This window comes from Castor canadensis, chromosome 5, assembly GCF_047511655.1.
Source record: "Castor canadensis chromosome 5, mCasCan1.hap1v2, whole genome shotgun sequence".
Classification (NCBI taxonomy): Eukaryota; Metazoa; Chordata; class Mammalia; order Rodentia; family Castoridae; genus Castor; species Castor canadensis.
Window position 1 is genome coordinate 109,674,784 of NC_133390.1, and position 23,571 is coordinate 109,698,354.

Sequence of the window (23,571 nt, forward strand, 5' to 3'; positions counted from 1 at the left end):
CACCATCTAGGATATCAGATTTTACTATGTTAACTTGTCCTTATCAATGGCCATTTGAATGAAGTTTGAAAATAGTTTTCAGTAAGCTCTATCAACTCTTAATAGATATGGTGAACAATAAATCCTTTGTCATAACATATCAGACTTTTATTTGCATTGCAAAATTGACCTGTCAGCTGAGCAACAATAAAGAGTTAGTGTTATGAGTTGCATGAGGAGCAAATAAAGCCTCATCACTCAGGTTTGGAATTCTCTTGCCTTTCATACTAGCTGCCTATTCCTACCCTGGCTAACAGTTCTTCTAGACTATTCTCCTAGACCATGCTGCTGTCATTAGTCACTGTGTACTGCCTTATTAAAGAAGCCACCTGTCATGGGCTGCAGTGCCTTGGTTTTACACTGTTTTGCTTTTTTCCCTCCCTAGCTCAGATAGGAAAGCTCAGAGCTGGCAGAGAAGCCTATTTGCAAACATACTGCTGGGTTCCATCCCCAGATCCTGGTTCATGAGCTTAGAAGGGGAGTGAAGGAGGGTGAATACAGGCACTGGGCTTCAGGAGAGTCCCCTGTGATTCTGAATCAGTCTTCTGATGCAGAACCCCTGTTACAGTTGATATGTCATAAAGGTCAATTACCATGCAAGTTATCTTTTTGAAGGACAGGGTAAGTCACAAGTTTTCCAACCACCAACATCTCTCAGTGGAAGAAAGGAGACACAGTAGTATAATTCCCTGATCTTCATGGTAATGGGAGAAAAGGATTGTTAAGGGTTGTCCTGTCTAGAGAGAATTATGCAAGTTATTTAAGCCTTGTCCTAATTCATATTATCTATCTATCTATTTATTTACTTACTTACTTTTGTGGTACTGGGCATGGAACCTGGGATGTTGTGCATTCTAGACAAGTACACTATCCCTGAGCTATGTCCCCAGCCCACAAATACATATTTTTTCAACTAGATAGGAAATGTCTATTTCTTTACTCTCAAGACTTCTGGCCACACTTTGTGACGTAAATGAAATCTGTGATCCTCTGTGATCTAAACCAGCCTTCTAAAATTTTCATCTTCCCTAAGTTGTCCCACAATCCAAAGGGTAGGAGGCCAGCTCCTAAAAAAAGACAGACCCAGGCATGGTAGTGGACTGCAGCAGCAGGAATCAGAGCCAAATGGTCCCAGGGGTCAGACAGGACTTCCTGGAGGAAGTGACATTTTATCCTGTACCGGACAGACATTTAGTTTTAGGGAATGAGGAGGAAGAGAGAATGTTGTAGGCATAGAAAGAAGAAAGTGCAAAGACATAAAGGGGAAGCCTACTGTCATGTGTAACAATAGAAACTAGACTAGTGTGGTGGGACAGAGAGTTCAAGGAGAACAAGAGATATTGCACTAGTAAGGGGCCAGGGCCACATCATCTAGGACCTTGCAATCCTGCTAAGGAATTTGGACTTATTTCAGTGTTGAAGGGAAGTCACTGAAGGGCTTGTAAACAAGGGAGAGACTGGATAAGCTTTGCATTTTAGGAAAAAGCACTCTGGCTAGCCTGGTGAGCATTACAAAAGAGAGGGCTGGAAGCAGGGAAAGCAGGTGAAAAGATGCTACATGCACCCAGGTGAGAGTCTCTTCTTTTACTTCCTCCCTGCTGTTACATGAGAGCGAGTGAGCACCTGAATCTCTGAAATGAACATCTCTGAGAACTTGAGCCTGGAAATTGTTTTTATCATCTACACAATTTTCTTTTTTAAAAAATTTATTGAGCACCTATTATCTTCTATACGTATACTGTCTAGTACAGCAGCCAGTAGCCACATGTAGCTGCTGAACCCTTGAAATGTTGCTATTCTTAATTGGGATGTGCTTTGAATCTAGAATTCATGCCAAATTTTGAAGACTTAGAAGAAAAATGTGAAGTCATTTTTACATTGATTACATGTTCAAATAAGTTAGCTCCACTTGTTCTTTTTTACTTTTTTAAATGTGGCTACTAGAAACCTTTAAATTAGGTATGAACTCATAGTTATGGGTTGCATTATATTTCTACTGAACAGTGCTGTTCAGATGCTATTCTCAGCACCAAGAATACAACAAAACCCAGACCTTCTCTCATAAGAACTTTGTAATCCCAAATCAGTCTGAGTGAGCAGAGCAATCACGTTCCTTATCATTTGTATAATCAATTTCCTCAAAACCAATGGCTGCCATACAGTATCAGGACCTGAGTTTATACTGTGACCACATGAACACTGAGGGGGTATTCAGGAGCCAGTCTAACTTATGAATTATGTCTTTGCACCCACAGGAAGACTGAAGTGCATCACACGCCCTTACAGGCAAAGACATTATGGTGGTTCCAAGGACAAGTACGCTGGGATGACCAGGTCACCCTATAACACACAAAGTAGAAGTTGCCACCCCCAAAGAACCTCTAGCATCAATGCCACAGACATGTGGTAAGTTGTGTCTGTTTCAGCAAGACAATAGCATCCATTACATTAAATCGTGTTAATTTGAATTTTGCTGATATGACAATGAATTATTGAATTTTATTAATATTGTCATTTTGTTTCTGCTAATTTTTGTTATATTATGTTAGCTTTATATTTGATAAAAATATGGGGAATTTATAGTTTTCTGTTTCAACATTATTTGAGTAATAGAATAATGAGAATAACTTTATTTCACACTAGAGATATGCTGTCATATTTTTCCCCTTAAAAGGAATTGGTGCACTACTCAGGTTGAGAAATCCTGCCCTGGATCATGGTACCCAGCTCATTTCCTGCATCTCCCCCACCCTCCATCCATTCCTGCTCCCACAACTCAGGGACCAGCTGTGAGCAGCACCTGAAGGCCTAGTGATTAACTGCCCGCCTTGTTCTTCTGGCCCAGAAGGTCCATGATCTTTTAGAGGCCTATCATCAAGCCAGTGTGGCTCTAAATGGGAAGAACATGCTCTGAGGAGTGATAGTCAAAACACCAATGTCTGGTGTGCAACAGACATGGCCCTATCAGAGTGGAGGCTGTGGATGAGGAAGGGTTCAGCTGTTCTGCTGTGCTCTGCTACCCACCTCCCTGCGTGCTCACCTCCACCCCATCCCTCCCTGGCCCTTCTTCTCAAGCACGGGAGGACTCGCAGGAGCTTCCAGTAAGTTTGCCTGCCAGCAGATGACCCCTTAATTATCTGTAGGACTGCCCCTACAGGCTCCAACTCTCTCTATCGCTCCTACTTATGATACATAAGCCAGCATAATGGAAGGATAGAGGTATAAGTCCTCCTAATTTGGAGATTCAGAGTGTAATGAAGGCTAAGTTATAAACTCTGACACCAAATAGCCTGTCTTCGAATCTTAGCTCCCACAGAAAGCTGGGTGGCCTTTGCCAGGTTTTCTGTACCTCCATTTCCTTTTGTGTGAAATGGACATAATACTAAATCCTCAGATGTATTTATGAGGATTATTAAAGTATTTCCCAGAAAGTACTTAGCATTCGTTAATAGTTACTATTATTGGGAAGCTAAAAGAATATCTTTCTCTCCTCAAATGGAATAAAATATGGGACCAACAAGGCCAAATTCTGCAGAAAACCTGCCTTCCCTGACTATAGGTTTGTATCATGGCCACCTTTGATTAAGGAAGACTCTGTCCTTAACATTGAAGTTGAGTCATGAGCCTTTCTCTGACCTTACAGCAATCACTGAGGCCCTTGATAAAAGAATGGACTTGAGATCCCCTACATAAGGTGGGAAATGGGAAAATTGCTTTGCCACAAGCTAGTATAGCCCAGCATCCACACATTTGCAGTCTTATCAACGGAACTCCACAAGCCCACAGCTCAACTTCAGAGAAACATGCATTAGCTATTCCCAGGCACTGAGAATTTCATCACTTTATAAATAACGTACTCCTGGAATATGGGAATCAGACACCTCACCTAATGCACTTTGCCTCCTAGAATCCGGAATCTCTGACCCAAAAAAATAAAGGAGTTTGTGTTTCATAGAAGTGCTTCTTATAGTTTGGTGCTACTCAAAACCATCTGGGATCTTAATAACAGAACAAAAGGCTTGAGCTCTATCTTACTTCCAAGAGCCTGGCCTTTGTGTTTTTCCTAAGATTTTCAGGTATTTTCCAAATGTCCCTGTGTTAGTTAACGTTCCATCACTGTGACAAAGTACCTTAGATAATTAAGTTATACAGGGAAAGGTTTAATTTGGTTCATGGTTTCAGAGGTTTCAGTCTATGACCACTTAGCCCTGCTGCTATAGGCCTCTGGAAGCACGGTACATCACGGCATGAACAAGTGGAAGAAGAGGCCACTTCACTTTATGGCAGCCAGGGAGAAAAAAGAAAGAGAAAGGAAGGGAAAGGAATCCCAATATTTTCTTAAAGAATATGCCCTCTATAGCTTAACTTCCTTCTACTGGGTCTCACCTCTTAAAGATTCCATGAGCACCATGAGCTGAGACCAAGCCTTCAGCACCTGGGCCTTTGGGAGACATTGAAGATCCAAACTGTAACAACACCCCAAATGGGAGCCTCACTGGCCCTAAGTCACAGAAGTTTAGCCAGCCCCTCTCCTGCTAGAATCCAATACTTCAAAAACGTCTTAACACAACACCCATTAATCACAAGCTCATCCTTCCAATATGATCTTTAATAAAATTAATAAAGACATAAAAGTACTATTCATGTTTAAGTAATGCTATCTGTACACATAGTGGCATTTCGAAAAGGTATTTGCATAAGTTTATTTTAGACTCGGGGATTCTTACAGCTCTCACATTGTCTCACTGTTACTGAAAGAATACTTTAAAATTATGATGTGAAGACATTTAATTAACTTTTAATTGAAATTGCTCTAGGAAGAAAATTATAAATAGCACATTTGTCTTCACTGTGTTTTTATTAAAAGACAGAAAGTGATGGGTAGATGAGAATCAGTGCATGCACAGAAAGTGTGGTCACAAAAACAGAATTACAAGACTTTCCAAAATAATAGTCTACTTGCAGCCATTCCTAACCAGTGAGGCCAGAATTCTAGGAATGAATCACCTGTGTTCTCCCATGCATCTTTGAAATATCAGGAATGACCAAGATTCTACTTTTTCAGACATTGTTAACGATTTGGACTAGAAAGCCCCCCTCCAACTTAATGAGAGGCTATATTCTGATACGTTGTCCTTTGCCTTAAGAGGGTATAATTTTACCACAGCACAAAGTTATGGATGGCTGCACAGTGCCAAGAAGGCAAGAAGATCCACATGGAGCATAGACCTTGTAGTCCCAAAGGCTGGGATTTGAATATTGGCCCCACCACAAATTTGCAACCATTAGTTACCAAACCTGAAAACTGCCCTGCATTTGTCCCCCTCCCTCCCACCCACAGCCAGCACAACAACAATCATATTAGTCAGCTACACTTTTAAAATACATCCAGGGGTCCATCCATTTATTCCACTCCACTACCATCAAGGTTCATGTTACCATCATCCCACACCTGAATTATTACAAGAGCCTCCAAATGATTCTGTTCTACATAATCAAATCATGGCAAGTTTCTGCTCATCATTGCTTCTTTCACTCATAAAAAGCCCAAGTCCCTACCATGACTTGCAAGGTCCCACACATATCCACCCCATCCATACCTCCACTCCAGCCCCATGGCCTCTTTGTTGCTCCTCAGACCCACCGACATCTCTCATCCCAGAACTCTACATTGCTGCTCCCTCTTCCCGGACCTCCTCAGCCCTCCAGATAGTCACATTATTTGTTCCCTGTCCTGCTTAAGTGGCATTTCACCTTCTTAGAGATGTGGACGTTATACTTTCTACCCTCATGCATACACAAAAAATATCTGGAAGATACATTAGATATTGTTAACAGCCAAAAACTCCATATAAGTGGGATTGGTTTGGGAGCAAGGTAAGGGAAAAGGCTTCCTTCTTTTTTATACTTTTTGGTATGTTTTTATGTTTTCATATTAGAAACCCTAATAGTTCTGGAGTTTTATGGCTCATATGCTTTATAGGTTTAATGGGATTTTTCTGAGCTAGCCTGGGAAGAAATCCAGATGCTGGTATTAACTTATTTTCTTGAGGACAAAACATTGCTTGCTCCAGCCAATGACCAGTATTTCTGTCCTGCTCTTCCCTTCTGCAGCCCCTACTTTTCTCTCCTCTGCTATGTTGCTACTCACTTGTGTCATTCCAGGTGGCTCCATTGAATACTTGACCAAGCCCCAGACAGTCTAGCTCTACCCACAGAGTGTAGAAAGAAGGCTACACAGAGGCTCACGGACATTTCACCTTCCTCAAGGTTTTAGGGTCTTGTGGTGGGAACATTTGCTAACCTGGTATACTCAAGTCCCAGCTGGCAACAGGTAAGGAGCCAGCAAGAGAGAGGCCTTCTTTCTAGAAGGTCTTGTCCTTAGCTTTGGGGTTAAAAGTCACAAGGAGCAATACCGGCATACTTGAGGCCAGGCACCTGTTCTTAGTCTCAAAGCAAAGTCAGAGGGCTGACGGAGTGGCTCAGGTGGTAGAGCACCTGCCTAGCAAGCATGAGTCCCTGAGTTCAAACCCCAGCACTGCCAAAAAGAACCACTCAAAGCAAAGTCGGGATTTTCAGGGAATAGTCAAGGTTACGACTAGGAGTTTCTCTTTATAAATTAATAGATGACTAACAAGAGAGATGTGCTGTTTTCCACGTTCTCCCATAACTGATGGTGACCAGTCACCTCATCTGCAGAGTGAGGCCATGACTGATGGTGCTTCCTACCCTTTGCAAGCTTTCCATGATCTCTCCAAGCCATTCAGTTCTTCCCATGTGCCAGAGCCTTGATAGAAGCCCCATAGCTTCTCTTAAAAGGTCTTCATCATCACAAGAATCCAGCAAGGCAGACCTCACAGAGGAGAAAACTAACACTGGAGAGGAGTTGAAACAGTTGAGCACAGTGATGCTTCAGCTGGACTCGGACCTAGGATTGCTCTTTTTTTCCTACTCTGTCTCCTCTCCCCATAGCATCCTCCATACAGAGAGGAGTCTAGACCCCTGATCTGTGTCATCTCTGTTCACCAACAGACAACTCTCTGGGGATAAACTACATTCATTTACCCACTCACTCACCCAGCCAATGGCTCTGCCTCAGTAGTTGGACAGCTGTTGTAATGTCCCTTGGATGAGTGTGACCATGCAAATACCATGTGAATCACTCTGAAGGTTCAGTGTTCTTGGTTGTTATTAAGATGGTAGTGCTTGTGGTAGGCTAGGGAAAAGTCTGGGCACAGGCCTGGGCTTCATGACACAGGCCAAGCTCTATGACACTGTTCCTAGTTGTAGCTATTCTACAAAGAAACTAAGAGGAGTACAGTTGAATGGGACAGTATTCTATCAGAGTCAAAGGGAAACCAAGCAAGAGAATGTACATGACTTGACTCACAGTCCTCCCTCCCCAGGCAAAGCAATTTCGTATGTTCACTTTCTCAGTAGATCAACATATCCTCATTCTGAGACCACACTGCTCCATCTAGCATCCAGGTGTGGAACATTTCCTAGGTTTGAAAGGACAAAGTTTTATTTCAGTGTGTGTCTCCCAGTTTGCAGCCAAATTGGTCCAGCAAGACAATATAAATTAAGAGAGTCGGAGCTTGGGGTGAGAGAGCATGCCTGGAGAGCTCAGCAGTGGGTGGGGGACCTGCTCAAGACCAAGATCGAAGGCATTCTGAGCATCTTTATTTAACAACTTATGGTTGTTAAAACCGTAGATTAAACAAAGTGCAATCAACTTATAAATTTGGTGCTGCTCACCTGGGGACTTGTCTGGGCATCCATTTGAACATGGTACCCACTTCTCCACTGAACATCTGCAAGACAGAGGTTTCAGCACCCCACTATGGGAAACATCCTATTCCACAGCAAACCAACTGTAAAACAAGAGTTGGCCATTTTTTTCGGTCAAGGACTAGACAGTAAACTGAGGATTTTCAGGGCACAAGACAAAATTGAAGGCATTATATAGGTACCTATATGGAAGAGAGAAAAATTCCACAAATAGGTAAAACTCAGTAATATTTTTAACTTCACAAACTTTCTACCAATATTTACAAATTCAAAATAGAATAATTATAAGTGGGTACAATTTTTGTAATATAAGTCCACCAGTGAGAACATTCAAGTTCTTTTAGAACATTTTACTTCTTTGAAGTTCAAAGTTAGTCTTCCTTATTATGATAGTAAAAAGTGTACTCTATAAATGAAAGCTCCAGACAGCTGGAAGGGCCATATGGAGCCATTGTTTGGACTTTCTTTTAAAGATGAAGAAATTGGCACCTGGATTCCTGAGATCATCTCCTCCTGTCTCTCTGAGTCTAACAGCATAGGGAATACAGTCCCTGTCTATGACTTGCGTCTCTTCTTAGAATTCTTGTACTTATGCTGAGTGTGGTCATACACGTCTATGATCCCAGCACTTGGGAGGCTGAGACAGGAAGATCTCAAGTTCAAGACCAGCCTTGGCTACATAGTGAGTTTGAGGCCAGCATTGGCTACATAGCAAGACCCTGTCTCAAAAAACGAAGCAAAACAAACAACAATAACGAAAAGAAAAAACAAGCCTCAGTCTGAGGCAGGCGTGCACAAAAGCAAACGGCCTTATTTGAAAAACAAACTAAAAGCAAAAGAACTGGGGGAGGGGCATAGCTCAAGTGGTAGAGCACCTGCCTAGAAAGGGAAAGGAGCTGAGTTCAAATCCAAACATTGCCTCCAAAAGAGAGAAAAGAGACAAGAGGAGAGGAATGGAAAAGAAAAGAATTCTGACTTAGTCTGGGAGAGCTACCTGGAGGCATATCTATCTTATTGAATATAATGGGTACCTTTTAGCATTAAAAAAAACACACATGCAGCCAGGTGCCAGTGGCTCACACCTGTAATCCTAGCAACTCAGGAGGCAGAGATCAGAAGGATCATGGATCAAAGCCAGCCTGGGCAAATAGTTCAAGAGACCCTATCTTGAAAAAGCCTTCACAAAAATAGGGCTGGTGGAGTGGCTCCAGGTGTAGGTCCTGAGTTCAAGCCCAGTACCAGACACACACACACACACACACACACACACACACACACACACACACACACACATGCAGATGAGCCTCTTCCATGAGGTCCCATTCTATTTGTTGATAAAACAGACAGAGTGGCTCCACATGACCTTGTATGTACCTTGAAGACAGAGGTATTGTCTTTGTCATCTTCCTGTCACCAACACCTGACACATAACAAAAGTTTAATGTTTGTTCAACTTCAGTAAGTTGTTGAGAAGTTAATGACCCCTCTCCCTGCTTAAAACTCTCCACTTATCCATATTGTACTTGGAATAAAACCCACACTTAGAGTGGACCACAAGACTCTTCTTGACCTGGCCATGTCAACATTTCTGGTCTTGTCTATTGCCACTCTTTTCCCTTGCCAGCCACCATGGTCTTTAGATGTTTAATTCTATCACTTCCCTAGTGCCTAGGTCTTTCCCCACTTCTTGTCCCTGTAACTTCTCATTTCTTTTCCTTGTCCTGCCTTCAATCACTCTCCTTTATCAATATCCATATCTTCCCATTTATGTCTGTTTTCTCACTTACACACAGGGAGCTTTGCTCCCTTGATCAATAACTGAAATGTAGTAGGTACTCAATAAATGTTTGTTGAATAAGTGACTTAATTGCTCCTGGGCTCCTCAACCTTGTTTTCTTGGTGCTCATTTAATACAACAAATATTTGCAGAATAAAATATTTCCAGAATGAATGAATCTTCCTTTTGGATTCAGGGTAGGATCTTGTCTTGAGTGAGATGTTGTAATTGGTTGGAAACATGAGGGCACAGTCGTGGTGAAGAAATCAGAAAGAACCAAAGACAAGGTAAATGATACTACTGTGCATGTGTAAAGTTGCCTGACTCCTATTTGTTTTCATCTTTTTTTATGTTGCTTTAAGCAGATGCCACCAAAATTACAGCCTCTGACTTGCTGGCACATAAATTTCCAACTTTAAAACCACTTTACTTCAAGCTTGATAAATGGCTTTTGTCACTGGGTATAGTAATTAAGGCAGCGGTGTTGCCATCACCAGGCTGGGCTGACACTACTGTCGTTTCTATGTTTTGTTACCTGCCTGATGGATTTGGCAGACCTCAGAGGAAGGCTCAGGGCTGAGTTACGTACATCTTCTCCTGGCAGGAGCTTTCTCAAGAAGATGTATCACCCCCTCTACCAAGTAGCTTTGAGTTCAAGGACCACAGCAAGCATGGCTGGCACAAGCGACCAAGCCTGTCTTCATCTACTCTGATGCTGGCAGAGTTTGGCTACCAAGTGAAAAGGGTGATATTCCCTAGCCAAGTTCTTCATACTTCTTGACCACCCTACTAAGCTCTAGCCTTACTCTCCACAGCTGGTATTTTATTAGTAATTCAATACAAATTTCAAAACAGATGCTTCAGAGCACTAGAACTGCCATGTTCAAGGAATGAGGACAAGGAGCTCAACACACTTTGCAAAACACAATCTTGATGGCACTTTTCAAGAAAGAGAGAGAAAGAATGAAAGGAAAGCAAAGGCTAGTAAGGTTGGACTTTAAGCTTAAGAGTTTGACTGCATTATTTTGTAATTTACGAAGCTCAGTCTCAGAGAGATACAGTGATATTTTTTATGGACACACAGCTAACCAGTGGTAGTATGACTGTGAATCTATAGTTACACATTGCTGAACAATGGGGACACATTCTGCCACACGTGTTGGAAGGCAATGCAGTGTGATCCTTGTGTGACCATTACAGAGAGTAAATCAGGCACCCATGTGGCCATTTGATAAACTCAAGGGGTGTAGCAAGCATGAGCTATGCTCTACACTGCCAGTGTAGCCTGCACACCATTCTATAGTAGAATTTCCTTGGGGCAGGGGTAGATACACTGCCAGAGACAGATTTCTAGATCATATAAATGTTCTAGTTTTAAATTTTTGTGTAACCATCATATATAGTGTTTCCCAGAGTGAATGCAATATTTTATATCCCCACCACTAGCACACAGGGTTCGAATTTCTTTATTTCCTCTCTAACATTTGCTGTTTTTTATTTTTTGCTTTTGCATTTTTGTTTGTTTGCTTGTATTGTAGTGACTCTCTTAGTGAATATGAGGTGGTATCTCACTGTTGTGGCTTTGATTTTTATTTCCCTAAGATTAGTGATGTTGAACATCTTTTTTATAGGTATGTTGGTGAAAACTCCCTTTTAAAAGTTCTTTATTTTGTGCCCATGTTTTGTACAATAAATCCTAGAGCTTTTCTCTTCATATTGTAATATTTCTTAATAACCAACGCTAAATTCCACCAAACTCATGTGGGCATCCTCAATATTCCAATCCTGCCATATGTTTTCCACCTCAAGTATTTCCCTCCATTTCAGAATAGCTGCAAAATGTTATCTGTGACACTAATTATTTATTGATGGTTGTACCATCAGACTCCATCCAAAAACTGACCATGCACATAAGTGGAAATATCCAAAATTGCACAAAGGATACATATATGTAATTTCTTATCAGAAAGTATTCTCCTTCACATTCCCTTAAAAGTGTACCAACTCGTAGACCTGTGGTGATCGGCAGGGCTATGCTTAGCTTTTTTATGGACCTGTATCCTACACAGCAAGAGAAACTCTCTGAAACCTTTATTTCAGGACTCAGTGACCTGAAGATGTCACTAGTGGATGTGTTAGTGGAACTGCCTCAGAGATGTGGATTTGCTGGATCAAGCAGTGGAATTTTGGCAGAAAGATGATGCTGGACGATTTCAGGAACTTGATCTTAGTAGGGACCTCAGCTTAGCAACGTCAGGACTTGTGCCTAGTGTGGATTTACCTTTTCTAGTGTCAAGGCTCTTGAGAATCCTTTCCAAGGGGAAATGTTTTGGTGTGTGTTTATGGGTTTGGAAATGTAAACTATCTCATAGCAACAAATGAAGACCTGTATTCACAAAAGACGTTCTTCTTAACCAAATATTCTTCAAATAAGACAGCTGAACAGTTCAGAGAATTGCAGATTTCAGTTTTCCATCTCAGCACTCTTCATTTAGTTGCTTTTCCTAGGAAATACAATTTCACGTTTCTATGGCATTTTAAACACAATTCGAAGTAATTTACATAGACTCTCTAGGAATATGTTTGTCCTTTGTACAACCCTGAGTGGTAACAGATAACTGAGTAAAGAAACTCGATTCTCCTGTCACATACTCTCGGTCCTGCACATACACTGTGCCTGAACATAGTGAGCAATGTTGAAGTTGGGCTCATGTACTTCTTTCTAGTATTCCTTCCTCCATAACTGTGCGGGAAGAGTTTGCATTTCCTTCTGTTAGGGTTCTCAGTGTGTTTCTTTGTGTCTTGTTTCTGCACAGATGAGATGTATTTCATTATGTGGGTTTTTTTTTTTTTATCATTTCTTTCATCTTTTCCTCCTCCCTTAGTCTCCTCTAACATTTCCACTTTTGGAAACATGTCTTACACATACATATATGTATATATGATAATGTTTATATTTGTATTTGGATCTAGGATCAGTTCTTAAATCAATTTTCAAAAAATATGTGCAAATGTTCAAACACCAGTGTGAGCCCCTAATCCAGTAAGACTAATAATGATCTTATAAAAAGGAAAATTTTGAATACAAATACATTTTGAGAAAATGCCATGTGAACATAGAAGCAGAGACCACAATGATGCATCTTCAAGCCAAGAGGCATCAATGAATTGCAGCAAACCACCAGAGGCCATGTGAGAAGCATAAAACTACCTTTCCCTAAAGCCTCAGATAGAACCAACTCTGCAAGTGCCTTCATCACTACACATCAAATTTGAAATTTGTAAGACAATTAATGTCTGCTGCTTAAACCACCCAGTTTATGATACTTGTCACAGTAGCCTTGCAAACTAATAAACCTTATGTTGACTTCATTGCATGTTATCTCATAAAGAATACAATCAGATATAGCCAGAATACAGGTGCTTCATTCACTTAAATGCCTTCTTTTGGAATCATTAAAGTTAAACTTTTCTACACAACCACAAACTGGAAATAAATGGCAGGGGTTTGGAAACCTACCTCCATATGGGAATGTACACAGAAATCTCAGCAGACATGCACAATGAAATCCTCAGACCCCAATGACTTCTTAAAATGACTGGGATTGAATATGTAGTTTTCTTTTTTCTCTGTGGCTCAATCTTTAGATTAACAATACATATGCTAAGAAAAACGTTTTGAACGTCTTTCTCTAAACTGATTCTAAATTAAAATAAAAACCAGCAAATTCTAAGAAAGATTATTTGGAGGGTTTTTCCACTTCTGACCATCCCTCCACATCCCTGTCCTAACCAATGTCAGTGTTTTTGTACTAAACAATTTGAGGCCACCTGAGAAGACAGAAGACACATACCTGTTTTTCCTGCCCACCTGACACGGGAAGTGGCACTCACTCACGGTGAGTCTGAAGAGACCAGAGTATCAACTCCTGCACCGATCTCCTTCATTGCTTAATGTCCATTTTCTTGAATGCCATCATTGCAATGTGGTGTCTCTGTGTTTACATCTCTAATGACACAGTGATTTGACTCCTGTAATTCATTTTGGACACAACAGGAATCCATTTAATTTTAAAAATGTACATTTCCAATTTACTTAGTATTTATTTGATACATGACAAGAGAAACAATCAATTAAGTGTTCAGACACAAATTATTTACAAATTTGTCTACTTTCTCTTTATTTTAATATGGGATTTCCTTAGACCCATTGGTCAATTTCTGAATTTACTATTCCAACATCTTACCAGTCTGGTATGCAAATACTACTGTTTTAACTACATTTGCTTTGAAATATATGAATATAACTCATAGAAGTAATAATTATCAGTTTTTTTCAGTGATTTCCTGAATATATTTGCTTACCTTTTATATAAACAATACAATAAATATCTATCCCCAGAAAAAGATCATTTATCATTGATAATTGATAAGTGTCTTTATTGTTATATTCTAGGAAATAGCCTGATTTTTTCCATTTATCTAATCTGCATTGTGTACATAAAGAGTGCTTAAATTTTCCTTTATACAGGTTTTACAAAAATGTTTATCAATAGTTTTAAAAATATACATAAAATGTACAGTGAAGTAAATATATAAACCAGTAATATAGACATTTGTTACCATTATCAAATAATGATATGTACTGCACATAATTGTATTGATACACTTTTTACATGATTGGAAGAGCAGCAGCTTTACTACACCAGCATCATGACAAACACAAGAGGAAAGCATTGGGTTACGAAACTGTCAGCTACAATGTCAATAGACAAGAGGGATTTTTCAGTTCCTTTATAGTTTTATGAGATCCCTATTGTATATGTAGTCTACAATTGACTGAAATGTTGCTGTACAACTCCTGACTATACATATTTGTTCATCTTAAATATTATGAGACCAGGTTTAACAACTTGCAACCATCTAAATACAGGTCACTAATAGAGTACCACCTAGGACAATTTCTTCTTCCTTGTTGGGTTCATAATTCAAATCATTCCTTACGATTGAACCAATCACATATCAGGCATGGTTCTGCTTCATGACCCTTGAACTGATTGTCTCTGCTGCCTTGAACGTTGTTTCTTTGGATTTTCTTATAGTTAACTCCCTCACTTCCTTCAAGGCCTTGGTGAGCATCATCTTCTCATTGTTGACTCCCTGATCCTAGAATATAATGATGAAATCTGAGGGAACAGCATCTCATTCTTTCTGCTTTAGTACTTCTAAATCTCTTCCATATTCTGTTTTTTCCCACAGCACTTATCAGTTTCTAATATACTGTCTCTTACCTATTTTTATCATTTGTTATCTCTCTACCACTAGAAGGTAAACTCCACAAGGTAAGGGCTCATTGGTTTTTGTCCACTAATGCATCACTGTGCCTGGCCCCTGATAAGAGTTTAAGCATGAATGTAATCTGATTACAAATTTATTATAAGATTATAGTCATTTGGAAAACATACTATATGTAAAGACTAACATAATCACAAATGGGATAGAGTAATGAATATATATACATATATCATATGTATGAGTAGTGAGCATATATATATATATATATATATATACATTGTATACACATATATATTTAATCATTCAAGTGGTAAAATGTTGTTTTCAACAAATAGTACTAGAACAATTCGATATCCATACAGAAACATATAAATTCAAATCTTCTCCCACCATAAACAAAAATCATCTCAAAGTGTATCATAACAATAATGTTAATAATTAAACTATAGAATATATAGAAGAAAATGAAAAAAATAATTGTAATGTTATGTTAGGTTAACATTCTTTGATAAGGCACAAAAAGTATCAACTATGAAAGAAAAAATACAAATGAAGCTTCATCAAAATTAAAAATTTTGCTCTTTGTAATATAAGGAAATTAAGAGACAAGTCACAGAAAGGGTGAATATATATATATCTGATGGAGGATTTGTATCCAGAGTATATAAATAACACTCAAAAGTCAATAGTAATATTTTTTAAATAAAATTAAAAAGCAATAGGTCAAAGATTTGAATATATATGAAATGACAGAAAAGTACATGAAAAGATTCTCAGAATCATTATCTATTTTGAAAATGCAAATTAAAACTACAATGAGATACTAATACTCATACCTGAAAAGTTGGTGGATTATTTTAACCATTTAATTTTTTTCCATTGTTTTGTGAAGTCATGAATTCAGGAAAAACTCAGATAAGTGATTTTTCTGTTATGTTCAACATTAACTGCTTTCATTCCATCGTGTCCAGCTGGCAAATGGACTGGCCTTGAGAAACCAAGATAATCTCACACACTACACAAATTGTTTCAGAAAATACAAAAAGAAGACAGAAGAGAGATCAGCATAACCTCTGTATAAACACATGGCAATGACATTTCAAAAGAATAAAAACACAGGCCAATTTCTCCCATGAAAATACACAAATATAGCAACATACAGATATAAGTATTAGAGGATTTAGAGGGTATTACAAAATTGTCAAAGGAGGGTTTTTATAGGAATGCAAAGCTGGTTTAATATTTGAAAATTATAATTTACCATGTTAACAAGTGAAGGAGAAAAATCATATGATCACCTGAACAATGTAGAAAATAACTTGTTAAAATTCAGCACTCTAGAAAGAGGAGCCTTATTTTTTATTATGGCAGCTTGCTATTTTTGTAATGTGGTGATTGGGTTGAACACAATCAACGTACAGTAGTAACTGATCTCCCCTACTTCCTGGATGAGTGAGCAGATGATTAAATATTAATGTCAGCATCCTTGAACAGATGCAAATGAGCAGTGTTTGACTACTTAGTGCTGCTGTCTGAAATGATGCTGTGTTTTGATTGTGGTCTAAAGCTTTGAAGTGCTGCTTAGCATCCTTCCGTGGAGTTCTTGCTATTCAAACAGGACAGATTTGGTAAAGTCCTAGTTAAGTTGAGTCTTGCTTGCCTTCATTTGGTCATCTTTGTATGACTCCAGTGGTGGGGGGTTGGGGTTACCCTCTCTCCCCTGGCTTTTTTTTTTTAAACTGTTTTTTAGCTGATGTTCATTAAGAGAGTACTTAGAACTGCCACCAATGAAAGGAAATACTGTCTAAGAAAATGCATTTCTTTAAAGAGCTGTGTCATACCATCCTTTGGGCCCTCTGCTGGAAAAGTAGAATCAAGTCTCAAATAATGCCTTTTTAATTGTATCCTCTAGTATTATAGATGTAGGACAGTACTGTATCATACCTCTGTGAATGTAAAGTATCTTGCACCTGCTTTATGATATGTAGTAGTGACTGTGCTTTATCAGAGCTGTTTTTAATGATGTTACTCTAGAATGTTTTCTTTCTAAATGATGATTGAGAAGCTAATAAAAAAAATGGTGCCAGGTACCACAACAGTAACAAAAAATTGTTGTTTTCTGGGGTTTTGTTTTTTTTACTTTTTCACTTTTTTTGTCGTTGTTGTTTTGTTTTGGTTTGGGTTTTTTGTTGTTTTAATGGAGTGTGCTAGATGTCTCTATAATTTTGTTCAGATGACTGCAGAACCTGGAAAAGCTGTTGCTGCTATTGATGCATAACATACTGCTATTATTGGTCTTTTTATATAAATATAAATATATATATATATACACATATATATATAATTTGAATTTTTGGAAACTTTAGCTGTGCTGTCAACTTTGGAAAAAAGTATCCTGGTTTACTGTGTTGAGTTGGCATTGTACAGAAATTAATAGCCATATTGGTCTAGAAACGTTAAACTTAATTTTTTTTTCCATTTGTACAGGGGTAATGCACTGTATTAAATATGTAAGGTCTTATCTACGTGGGTTTGATTACAGAAACTAATAAAGTATTCTCTAAATAAAAATAAATAAATAAATAAATAAAATAAAATTCAGCACTCATTAATGATTTAAAAACAAATTCCTTGGAAAACTGGATATAGAAGGGTCCTTGCTTAATCTGGCAAAAGGTATCTATAAAGATCCTATAGGGATCATCATAATTCAGTGTAGCATTTTAAATGTACAAAGATGTACACAATCACCATTTATATTCAACCTGGTACTGGAAGTGCTAACCAGTGCAGTAAGATAAGAAAATGAATAAATGCTATAGCTTCAAAAACAAGATAACTCTATAGTTAGTATCTGACATTATCTAGATGTTGAAGCATCAAAAGACCCTCAGCTCCCATTCTACATCAATAAATAAATTTAATAAGAATAGTAGGCAAAAAGTAAATGTACAAAATTAGAAAAATAAAATTTTAAAAATTATATGCTTATATTCTTTATAATAGCACCAAATATCATCAAATAGCAATACTAAATAAAATGGTGTTCTTTATCATTCATTTTATCATGCAAAGACTCTGCACAGAAAACTATTAAGATATATTAAAGAATCCATGTATAGTGGTTTACACCTGTAATCCCAGGTATTTAGGCAACAACTGGGAAGATTGTAGCTCAAAGTCAACCCAGGCAAAAAGTTAGCAAGATCCCGTCTCAACAAACAAAGTGGATGGCAATTGAAGATGCCTACCACATTCCTGCATCTCCACAAACCAGAAGTAAATCCTCAGGCCAGTGGTGAGAAACAGCACATCATGGTACTATCATCATCAATGCTACTATCCAGTACTGCCAGAACATTGAGAATAATTCATCAGAATGACTTTGGGTGACTAAAACCTCCAATCCACAAATTGACCTCAGATGAGCAAATATCAATGCAGAAACACAAGAAATATGTAAAAAGAAAAAAAAAACAAGATGGAAGGACACCTTCAAAATCAACAATCCTGCTATAAAGGATTTGAATGATAGTGAAGTGGATGAAACTGCAAATAATGAACTCAGGAAAATGATGATAAAAATAATCAACAAAATTAAAGAAGATATGCATATACACCTCAGTGAATTCAAAGAGAATACAAACAAACATCTAAATGAGTTCAAAAGAGGGTACTAGTAAGTAGTTGAATTATATAAGTAAGAAAATTCAAGGTATGAAAAGGGAATTCAATAAAGATAAAAAGTTTGAAAAAAATCAAATTGAAATTCTGAAAATGACAAGATGTACAAGCCAAATACACTGGATCAAATAGAAGACAGAATATTAGAAGATATATCAAGAAGATAAAGTAGATATATAAGGAAAATAGGGTGAAGATAAAGAATAAATGAAAAAGTATGAATGGAACATGCAAGACTTCTGGGACGCCATTAAAAGACCAAGCCTAGGAATTATGAGAATAGAAGAAGGAGAAGAAGTGCAAGATAAAGGCATGAAAAGCATATTCAATAAAGTAATAGGAGAAAACTTCCCAAATATTTAGAAAGAGATGGTCACCCAGATACAGAGGCTTAGGACTCCAAACAGAAAAGACCAGAAAGCAGCCTCTCTTTATAATATTGTAGTTAAAAATGTTAACTATATAGAACAAAGAAATAATATTGAGAGCTTCAAGAGAAAAACAGTATAACACATATAAAGGAAAATCCACCAGAATAACAGCAGATTTCTCAAGAGAAACTTTAAAATGCAAGGAGGTCATGGAATGATGTATTTCAAACACTGAAAGAAAATGGCTGCCAACCTAGATAACTATACTCAGCAAAGTTATCTTTCATAATGGAAATAAAAACCTTCCATGATAAACAAAGGCTAAAGCAAATCATGACTGCTAAACCAGCACTGCAGAAGATACTTAAAGGAATCCTCCAATGAGGAAGATAAATTCAACCATGAAAAATACAGAAAGGAATAAATCTCACTATGTGAATAGAAGAGCAAATGAGTAATAGGTAAAAATCAAATATTAAAAAAAAAAACAACAGAATGGCAGAAAATACTACATACCTTTCCCCAATAACTCTAATTGTTAATGGTCTCAATTTTACAATCAAAAAACAGAGACTGCTGAAGTAGATTAAAAAGCAACACCTGGAAGTGAGGAGGGAGGGGATAAAAGGGTAGGAGCAGGGGGAGGGGGGAGAAATGACCCAAACAATGTACACACATGTGAATAAATGAATAATAAAAATAAAAATAAATTTTAAAAAAACATCTGGAGCTCATAGAATTGCTCAAATGGTAGAGTGCCTGCCTAGAAAGTGTGAAGCCCTGAGTTCAAACCCCAGTACAATAAAAAAAAAAAGCCTAACCATTTGTTTCATACAAGAAACTCAGCTCACTGGAAAAGACAAACACAAGTTAAAAGTGAAAGGATGAAAAACTATTCTCCAAGCAAATATAGCCTGAAAGCAAGCTATTATACTAATATGTGACAAAGCAGACTTCAAACACAAAGAATTAGTCAGAAGGGACAAAAGAGTTCACCTCGTATTGACAAAGGGAACAATCCATCAGGAGAATATAACAATTGTAAACATATACACACTGAACATAAGTACACCCAATTTCATAAGAAAAAGATAAAATCATAGATAGACCCCCCCAAATAATAATAGTGGATGACTTCAACATCTTACTCTTAACAATATATAGGTCATACACTAAAAAAGTCAATAAGAAAATCTGAGACTTAAAGACACTCTAGAACAATGGACTTAACAGGTATTTGTAGAATATTCAACCCTAAAGCTGCAAATACACTTTCTTCTTAGAAGCCTATGGAACTTTCTCCAAAACTGATCATACTTTAGGACATAAAGCAAGTCATAATAAATATAAAAATTTGCTTTTTAAGAGTTTAAGGAAAGAATATATTTGAACCACAAAAATAATATAACAATTTATGTAAACACCTAACATGAGCATGCATTTAAATCTAAAACAAAAAAAGGAACATTAGCTAGTTAGATAGATGATAGGCATATAGAGATACAGATATAGATTCTCTAATATAAAACATTTAAAATGTGGAGAATACTTTTTTCACACACAGAAATCAATTGTTAAGAGATGGGCACACCCACTTCTGTATTTTATCAGACTGCATGGAATAAAATTAGAAATCAGTAAAAGAGAAACCACAGAAAATATTCAAACATATGGAGAATGAACAATTCACTTTGAATGATCAGAAGATCTCTAAAGAAATAAGAAGATCTAAAACTTCCTAGAGTCAAATGAAATTGAAAACACAGCTTACCAGAACATTTGGGACATAGCAAAGGTACTGTCAAGTGGAAAGTTTGTAGCTATGAGTGCCTACATTAAAAAATCAGAGAGCTGTCTAACAAATAATCTATGCCATTTCCTTTAAAGTTAGGAGCAAGACAAGGATGTCCATTCCACTCTTAATTCAATATAATGTAATTCTTAAAGCACTAGGCAAGACAAAGAAATAAAAGGAATACAAATAGGAAAGAAAGAGTCAAATTATCTCCATATTTGCAAATGATATGATCTTATACTTACAAAACCCTAAATTCTTTACAAAAATAAAAACTTCTTAGATCTGATAAATACTTTCAGCAAGGTAGCAGGATATAAAATCAATATAAAAAATTAAATTAGTACCTATTCTATATACTAATAATCAAACCGACAAAGAAATCAATAAAACAATCCCACTCACAATAGCCCTCAAAATTCAAATACTTAGTAATAAAACTAAACTAAAGAGGTGAGAGACCTCTACAGTGAAAATTTAAGAATTAAAGAAATTGAAGAAGAGACTAAAAAAAGGAAAGTATGTTCATGTATTGGCAGAATGAACATTGTGAAAATGGCTTACTATCTAGAGCAATCTGCAGATTCAATGCAATCCCCATCAAAATTCCAATGTCATTTTTCACAGAAGTAGAAAAATCATTGCTAAAATTCATATCAAATTACAAAAGCCCCCCAAATAGCCAAAACAATCCTGAACAAGAAGAGTAACCCTGGAGGTATAATAATACCTGTCCACAAATTATATTAGAGAGCCATAGTAACAAAAACAGCACAGTACTGGCACAAAAACAGACATGTAGACCAATATAAAACAGAATAGGAAAATCCAGAAATAAGTGCACACCTGATTTTCATCAAAGGCATCAAAAACAAACATTGGAGGAAAAACTAGCCTCTTCAACAAATGGTATTGGAAAATTGGATATTCATGTGTGGATGACTGAAACTCTCCCTCATCTTGTACAAAAAATTATGAAAACTGATCAAATATCTTAATGTAAGACTGAAACTTTGATACTACCAGAGAAAAACACAGAAAAGCCCTTGAAGATATAGGCATAAGCAACTATTTTCTTAATAGGACTCCAATTCCTCAGGAAATAAGAACAAGAATCGACAAGTAGGACTGCATCAAATTAAAAGGTGTCAGTATAGTAAAGAAAACAATAAGCAGATTCAAAAATAAACCTACCTATCCATCAAATACAGGAATAATATCCAGAATATATAGAGCTCTAAAAGTGAAATATTAAAAGAACAAACAATCCAATTAAGAAATGGGCAAATGAACTGAACATAGTGTTCAAAAGAAGTACAAGCAGCTAATAAATACATTACATCATTAGCATAAAGGAAATGCAAACCAAAAGTACACTGAGATGCCATCTCAGCCCAGTCAGAATGGCTATCATCAAGAAAACAACAAATACTGCCAAGGACTTGGGGGTGTCCTTATACACTGTGGTGGGAATGTAAATTTGTCCCAACCACTATGGAAATAAGTACAGAGGTTCCTCAAAAAACTAAAAATAGTACCAACATATGATCCTGTGATACAACTTCTGGGGATATAACCAAAGGATTATGAACTCATGTTCATAGCAGCACTATCAACAATAACCAAACTATGGAATCAGCCGAGGTGCCCAGTAACCAAGGACTGGATAAAGAGAAGGTAGTATATATACATTATGGAGTATTATTCAGCCATAAAGAAGAATGAAATTATGTCATTTTTAGGAAAATGAATGGAACCGGAGAGCATCATGTTAGGAACTGAAGATTATCATGTTAGGCAAAATAAACCAGAAGAAGAAAGAAAATTATCACATGTTCTCTCTCAAGTATTGAATCTAGACCTTAAAAAAATGAATGACAGGAGTATAAAACAGGGAACTATTTGGGAGTAAGAACCAACACAAAAGAGTACGTTATATATAATCCTTAAACCCTAAATTATTCTCCATCAGTGAAATAGAATAATATGCCATTTTCATTAGTTAGAAGAGGTAACATTAGAAATATGTTCAGAGATTCCAAGATGGCAGCTAGAGGGAGGAAGCAGAAAGCGTGCCTCCTAAAGTAAAATCTTGGAGAGACACTGGAGACACACCTTGCAGGCAAGGCCACTGAGAAGAGGCAAAACTTTGACCCCTCCACACCTCCAGCCTGCACAGAGCATCTCCACTTCACATTGAACAGAGAAACCAGGAGGGCCCCTGGGCCGCTGCCAGATGCCCACACTCAAATGGCTTGGGAAGACATAGACAAGGTGAGCTAAGCGGTACACGGTACTCCCACAGACAACCCTGGGCCAGAACAGCATAGCTCCCTGGACAGACTGACCCCCACCCAGAGAAAAAAGACAAACTGAGTAATGAGCAATAAGAACAATAAAGACACTTAGCAAAGAGGGTGGAGTGCCCTGAGCACCAAAGAAGGGGAGAGGGGAATCCCTCACAGAACTGTAAATAAACAAGCCAGGCCTGGCTGGAGAGGGCAGGAGAGGTGGAGTAGGCCCAGCAACCAGGAGCAGGAAAGCTTGTAAAAGTGGCAGAGGGAAGAAAACTCCACAGGAGAGGGGGAATACCCACTTCCCATGTGAGCTGTAAATAAACATGCCGGCCAGCAGGAGCAGTAGCACAGGTCCAGCAATTGGGAGCGGGAAAGCTTGTAAAAGTGGCGGTGGGAGGAAAACTCCACAAGAGAGGGGGGAAGGCCCACTTCCCACATGAACTGTAAATAAACACCTAGGCCAGAGAAAGTGGGTGCAGTGTCACCTCTCCCAGTGTGCTTGGAAAGGGGAAAGCCTGTAGC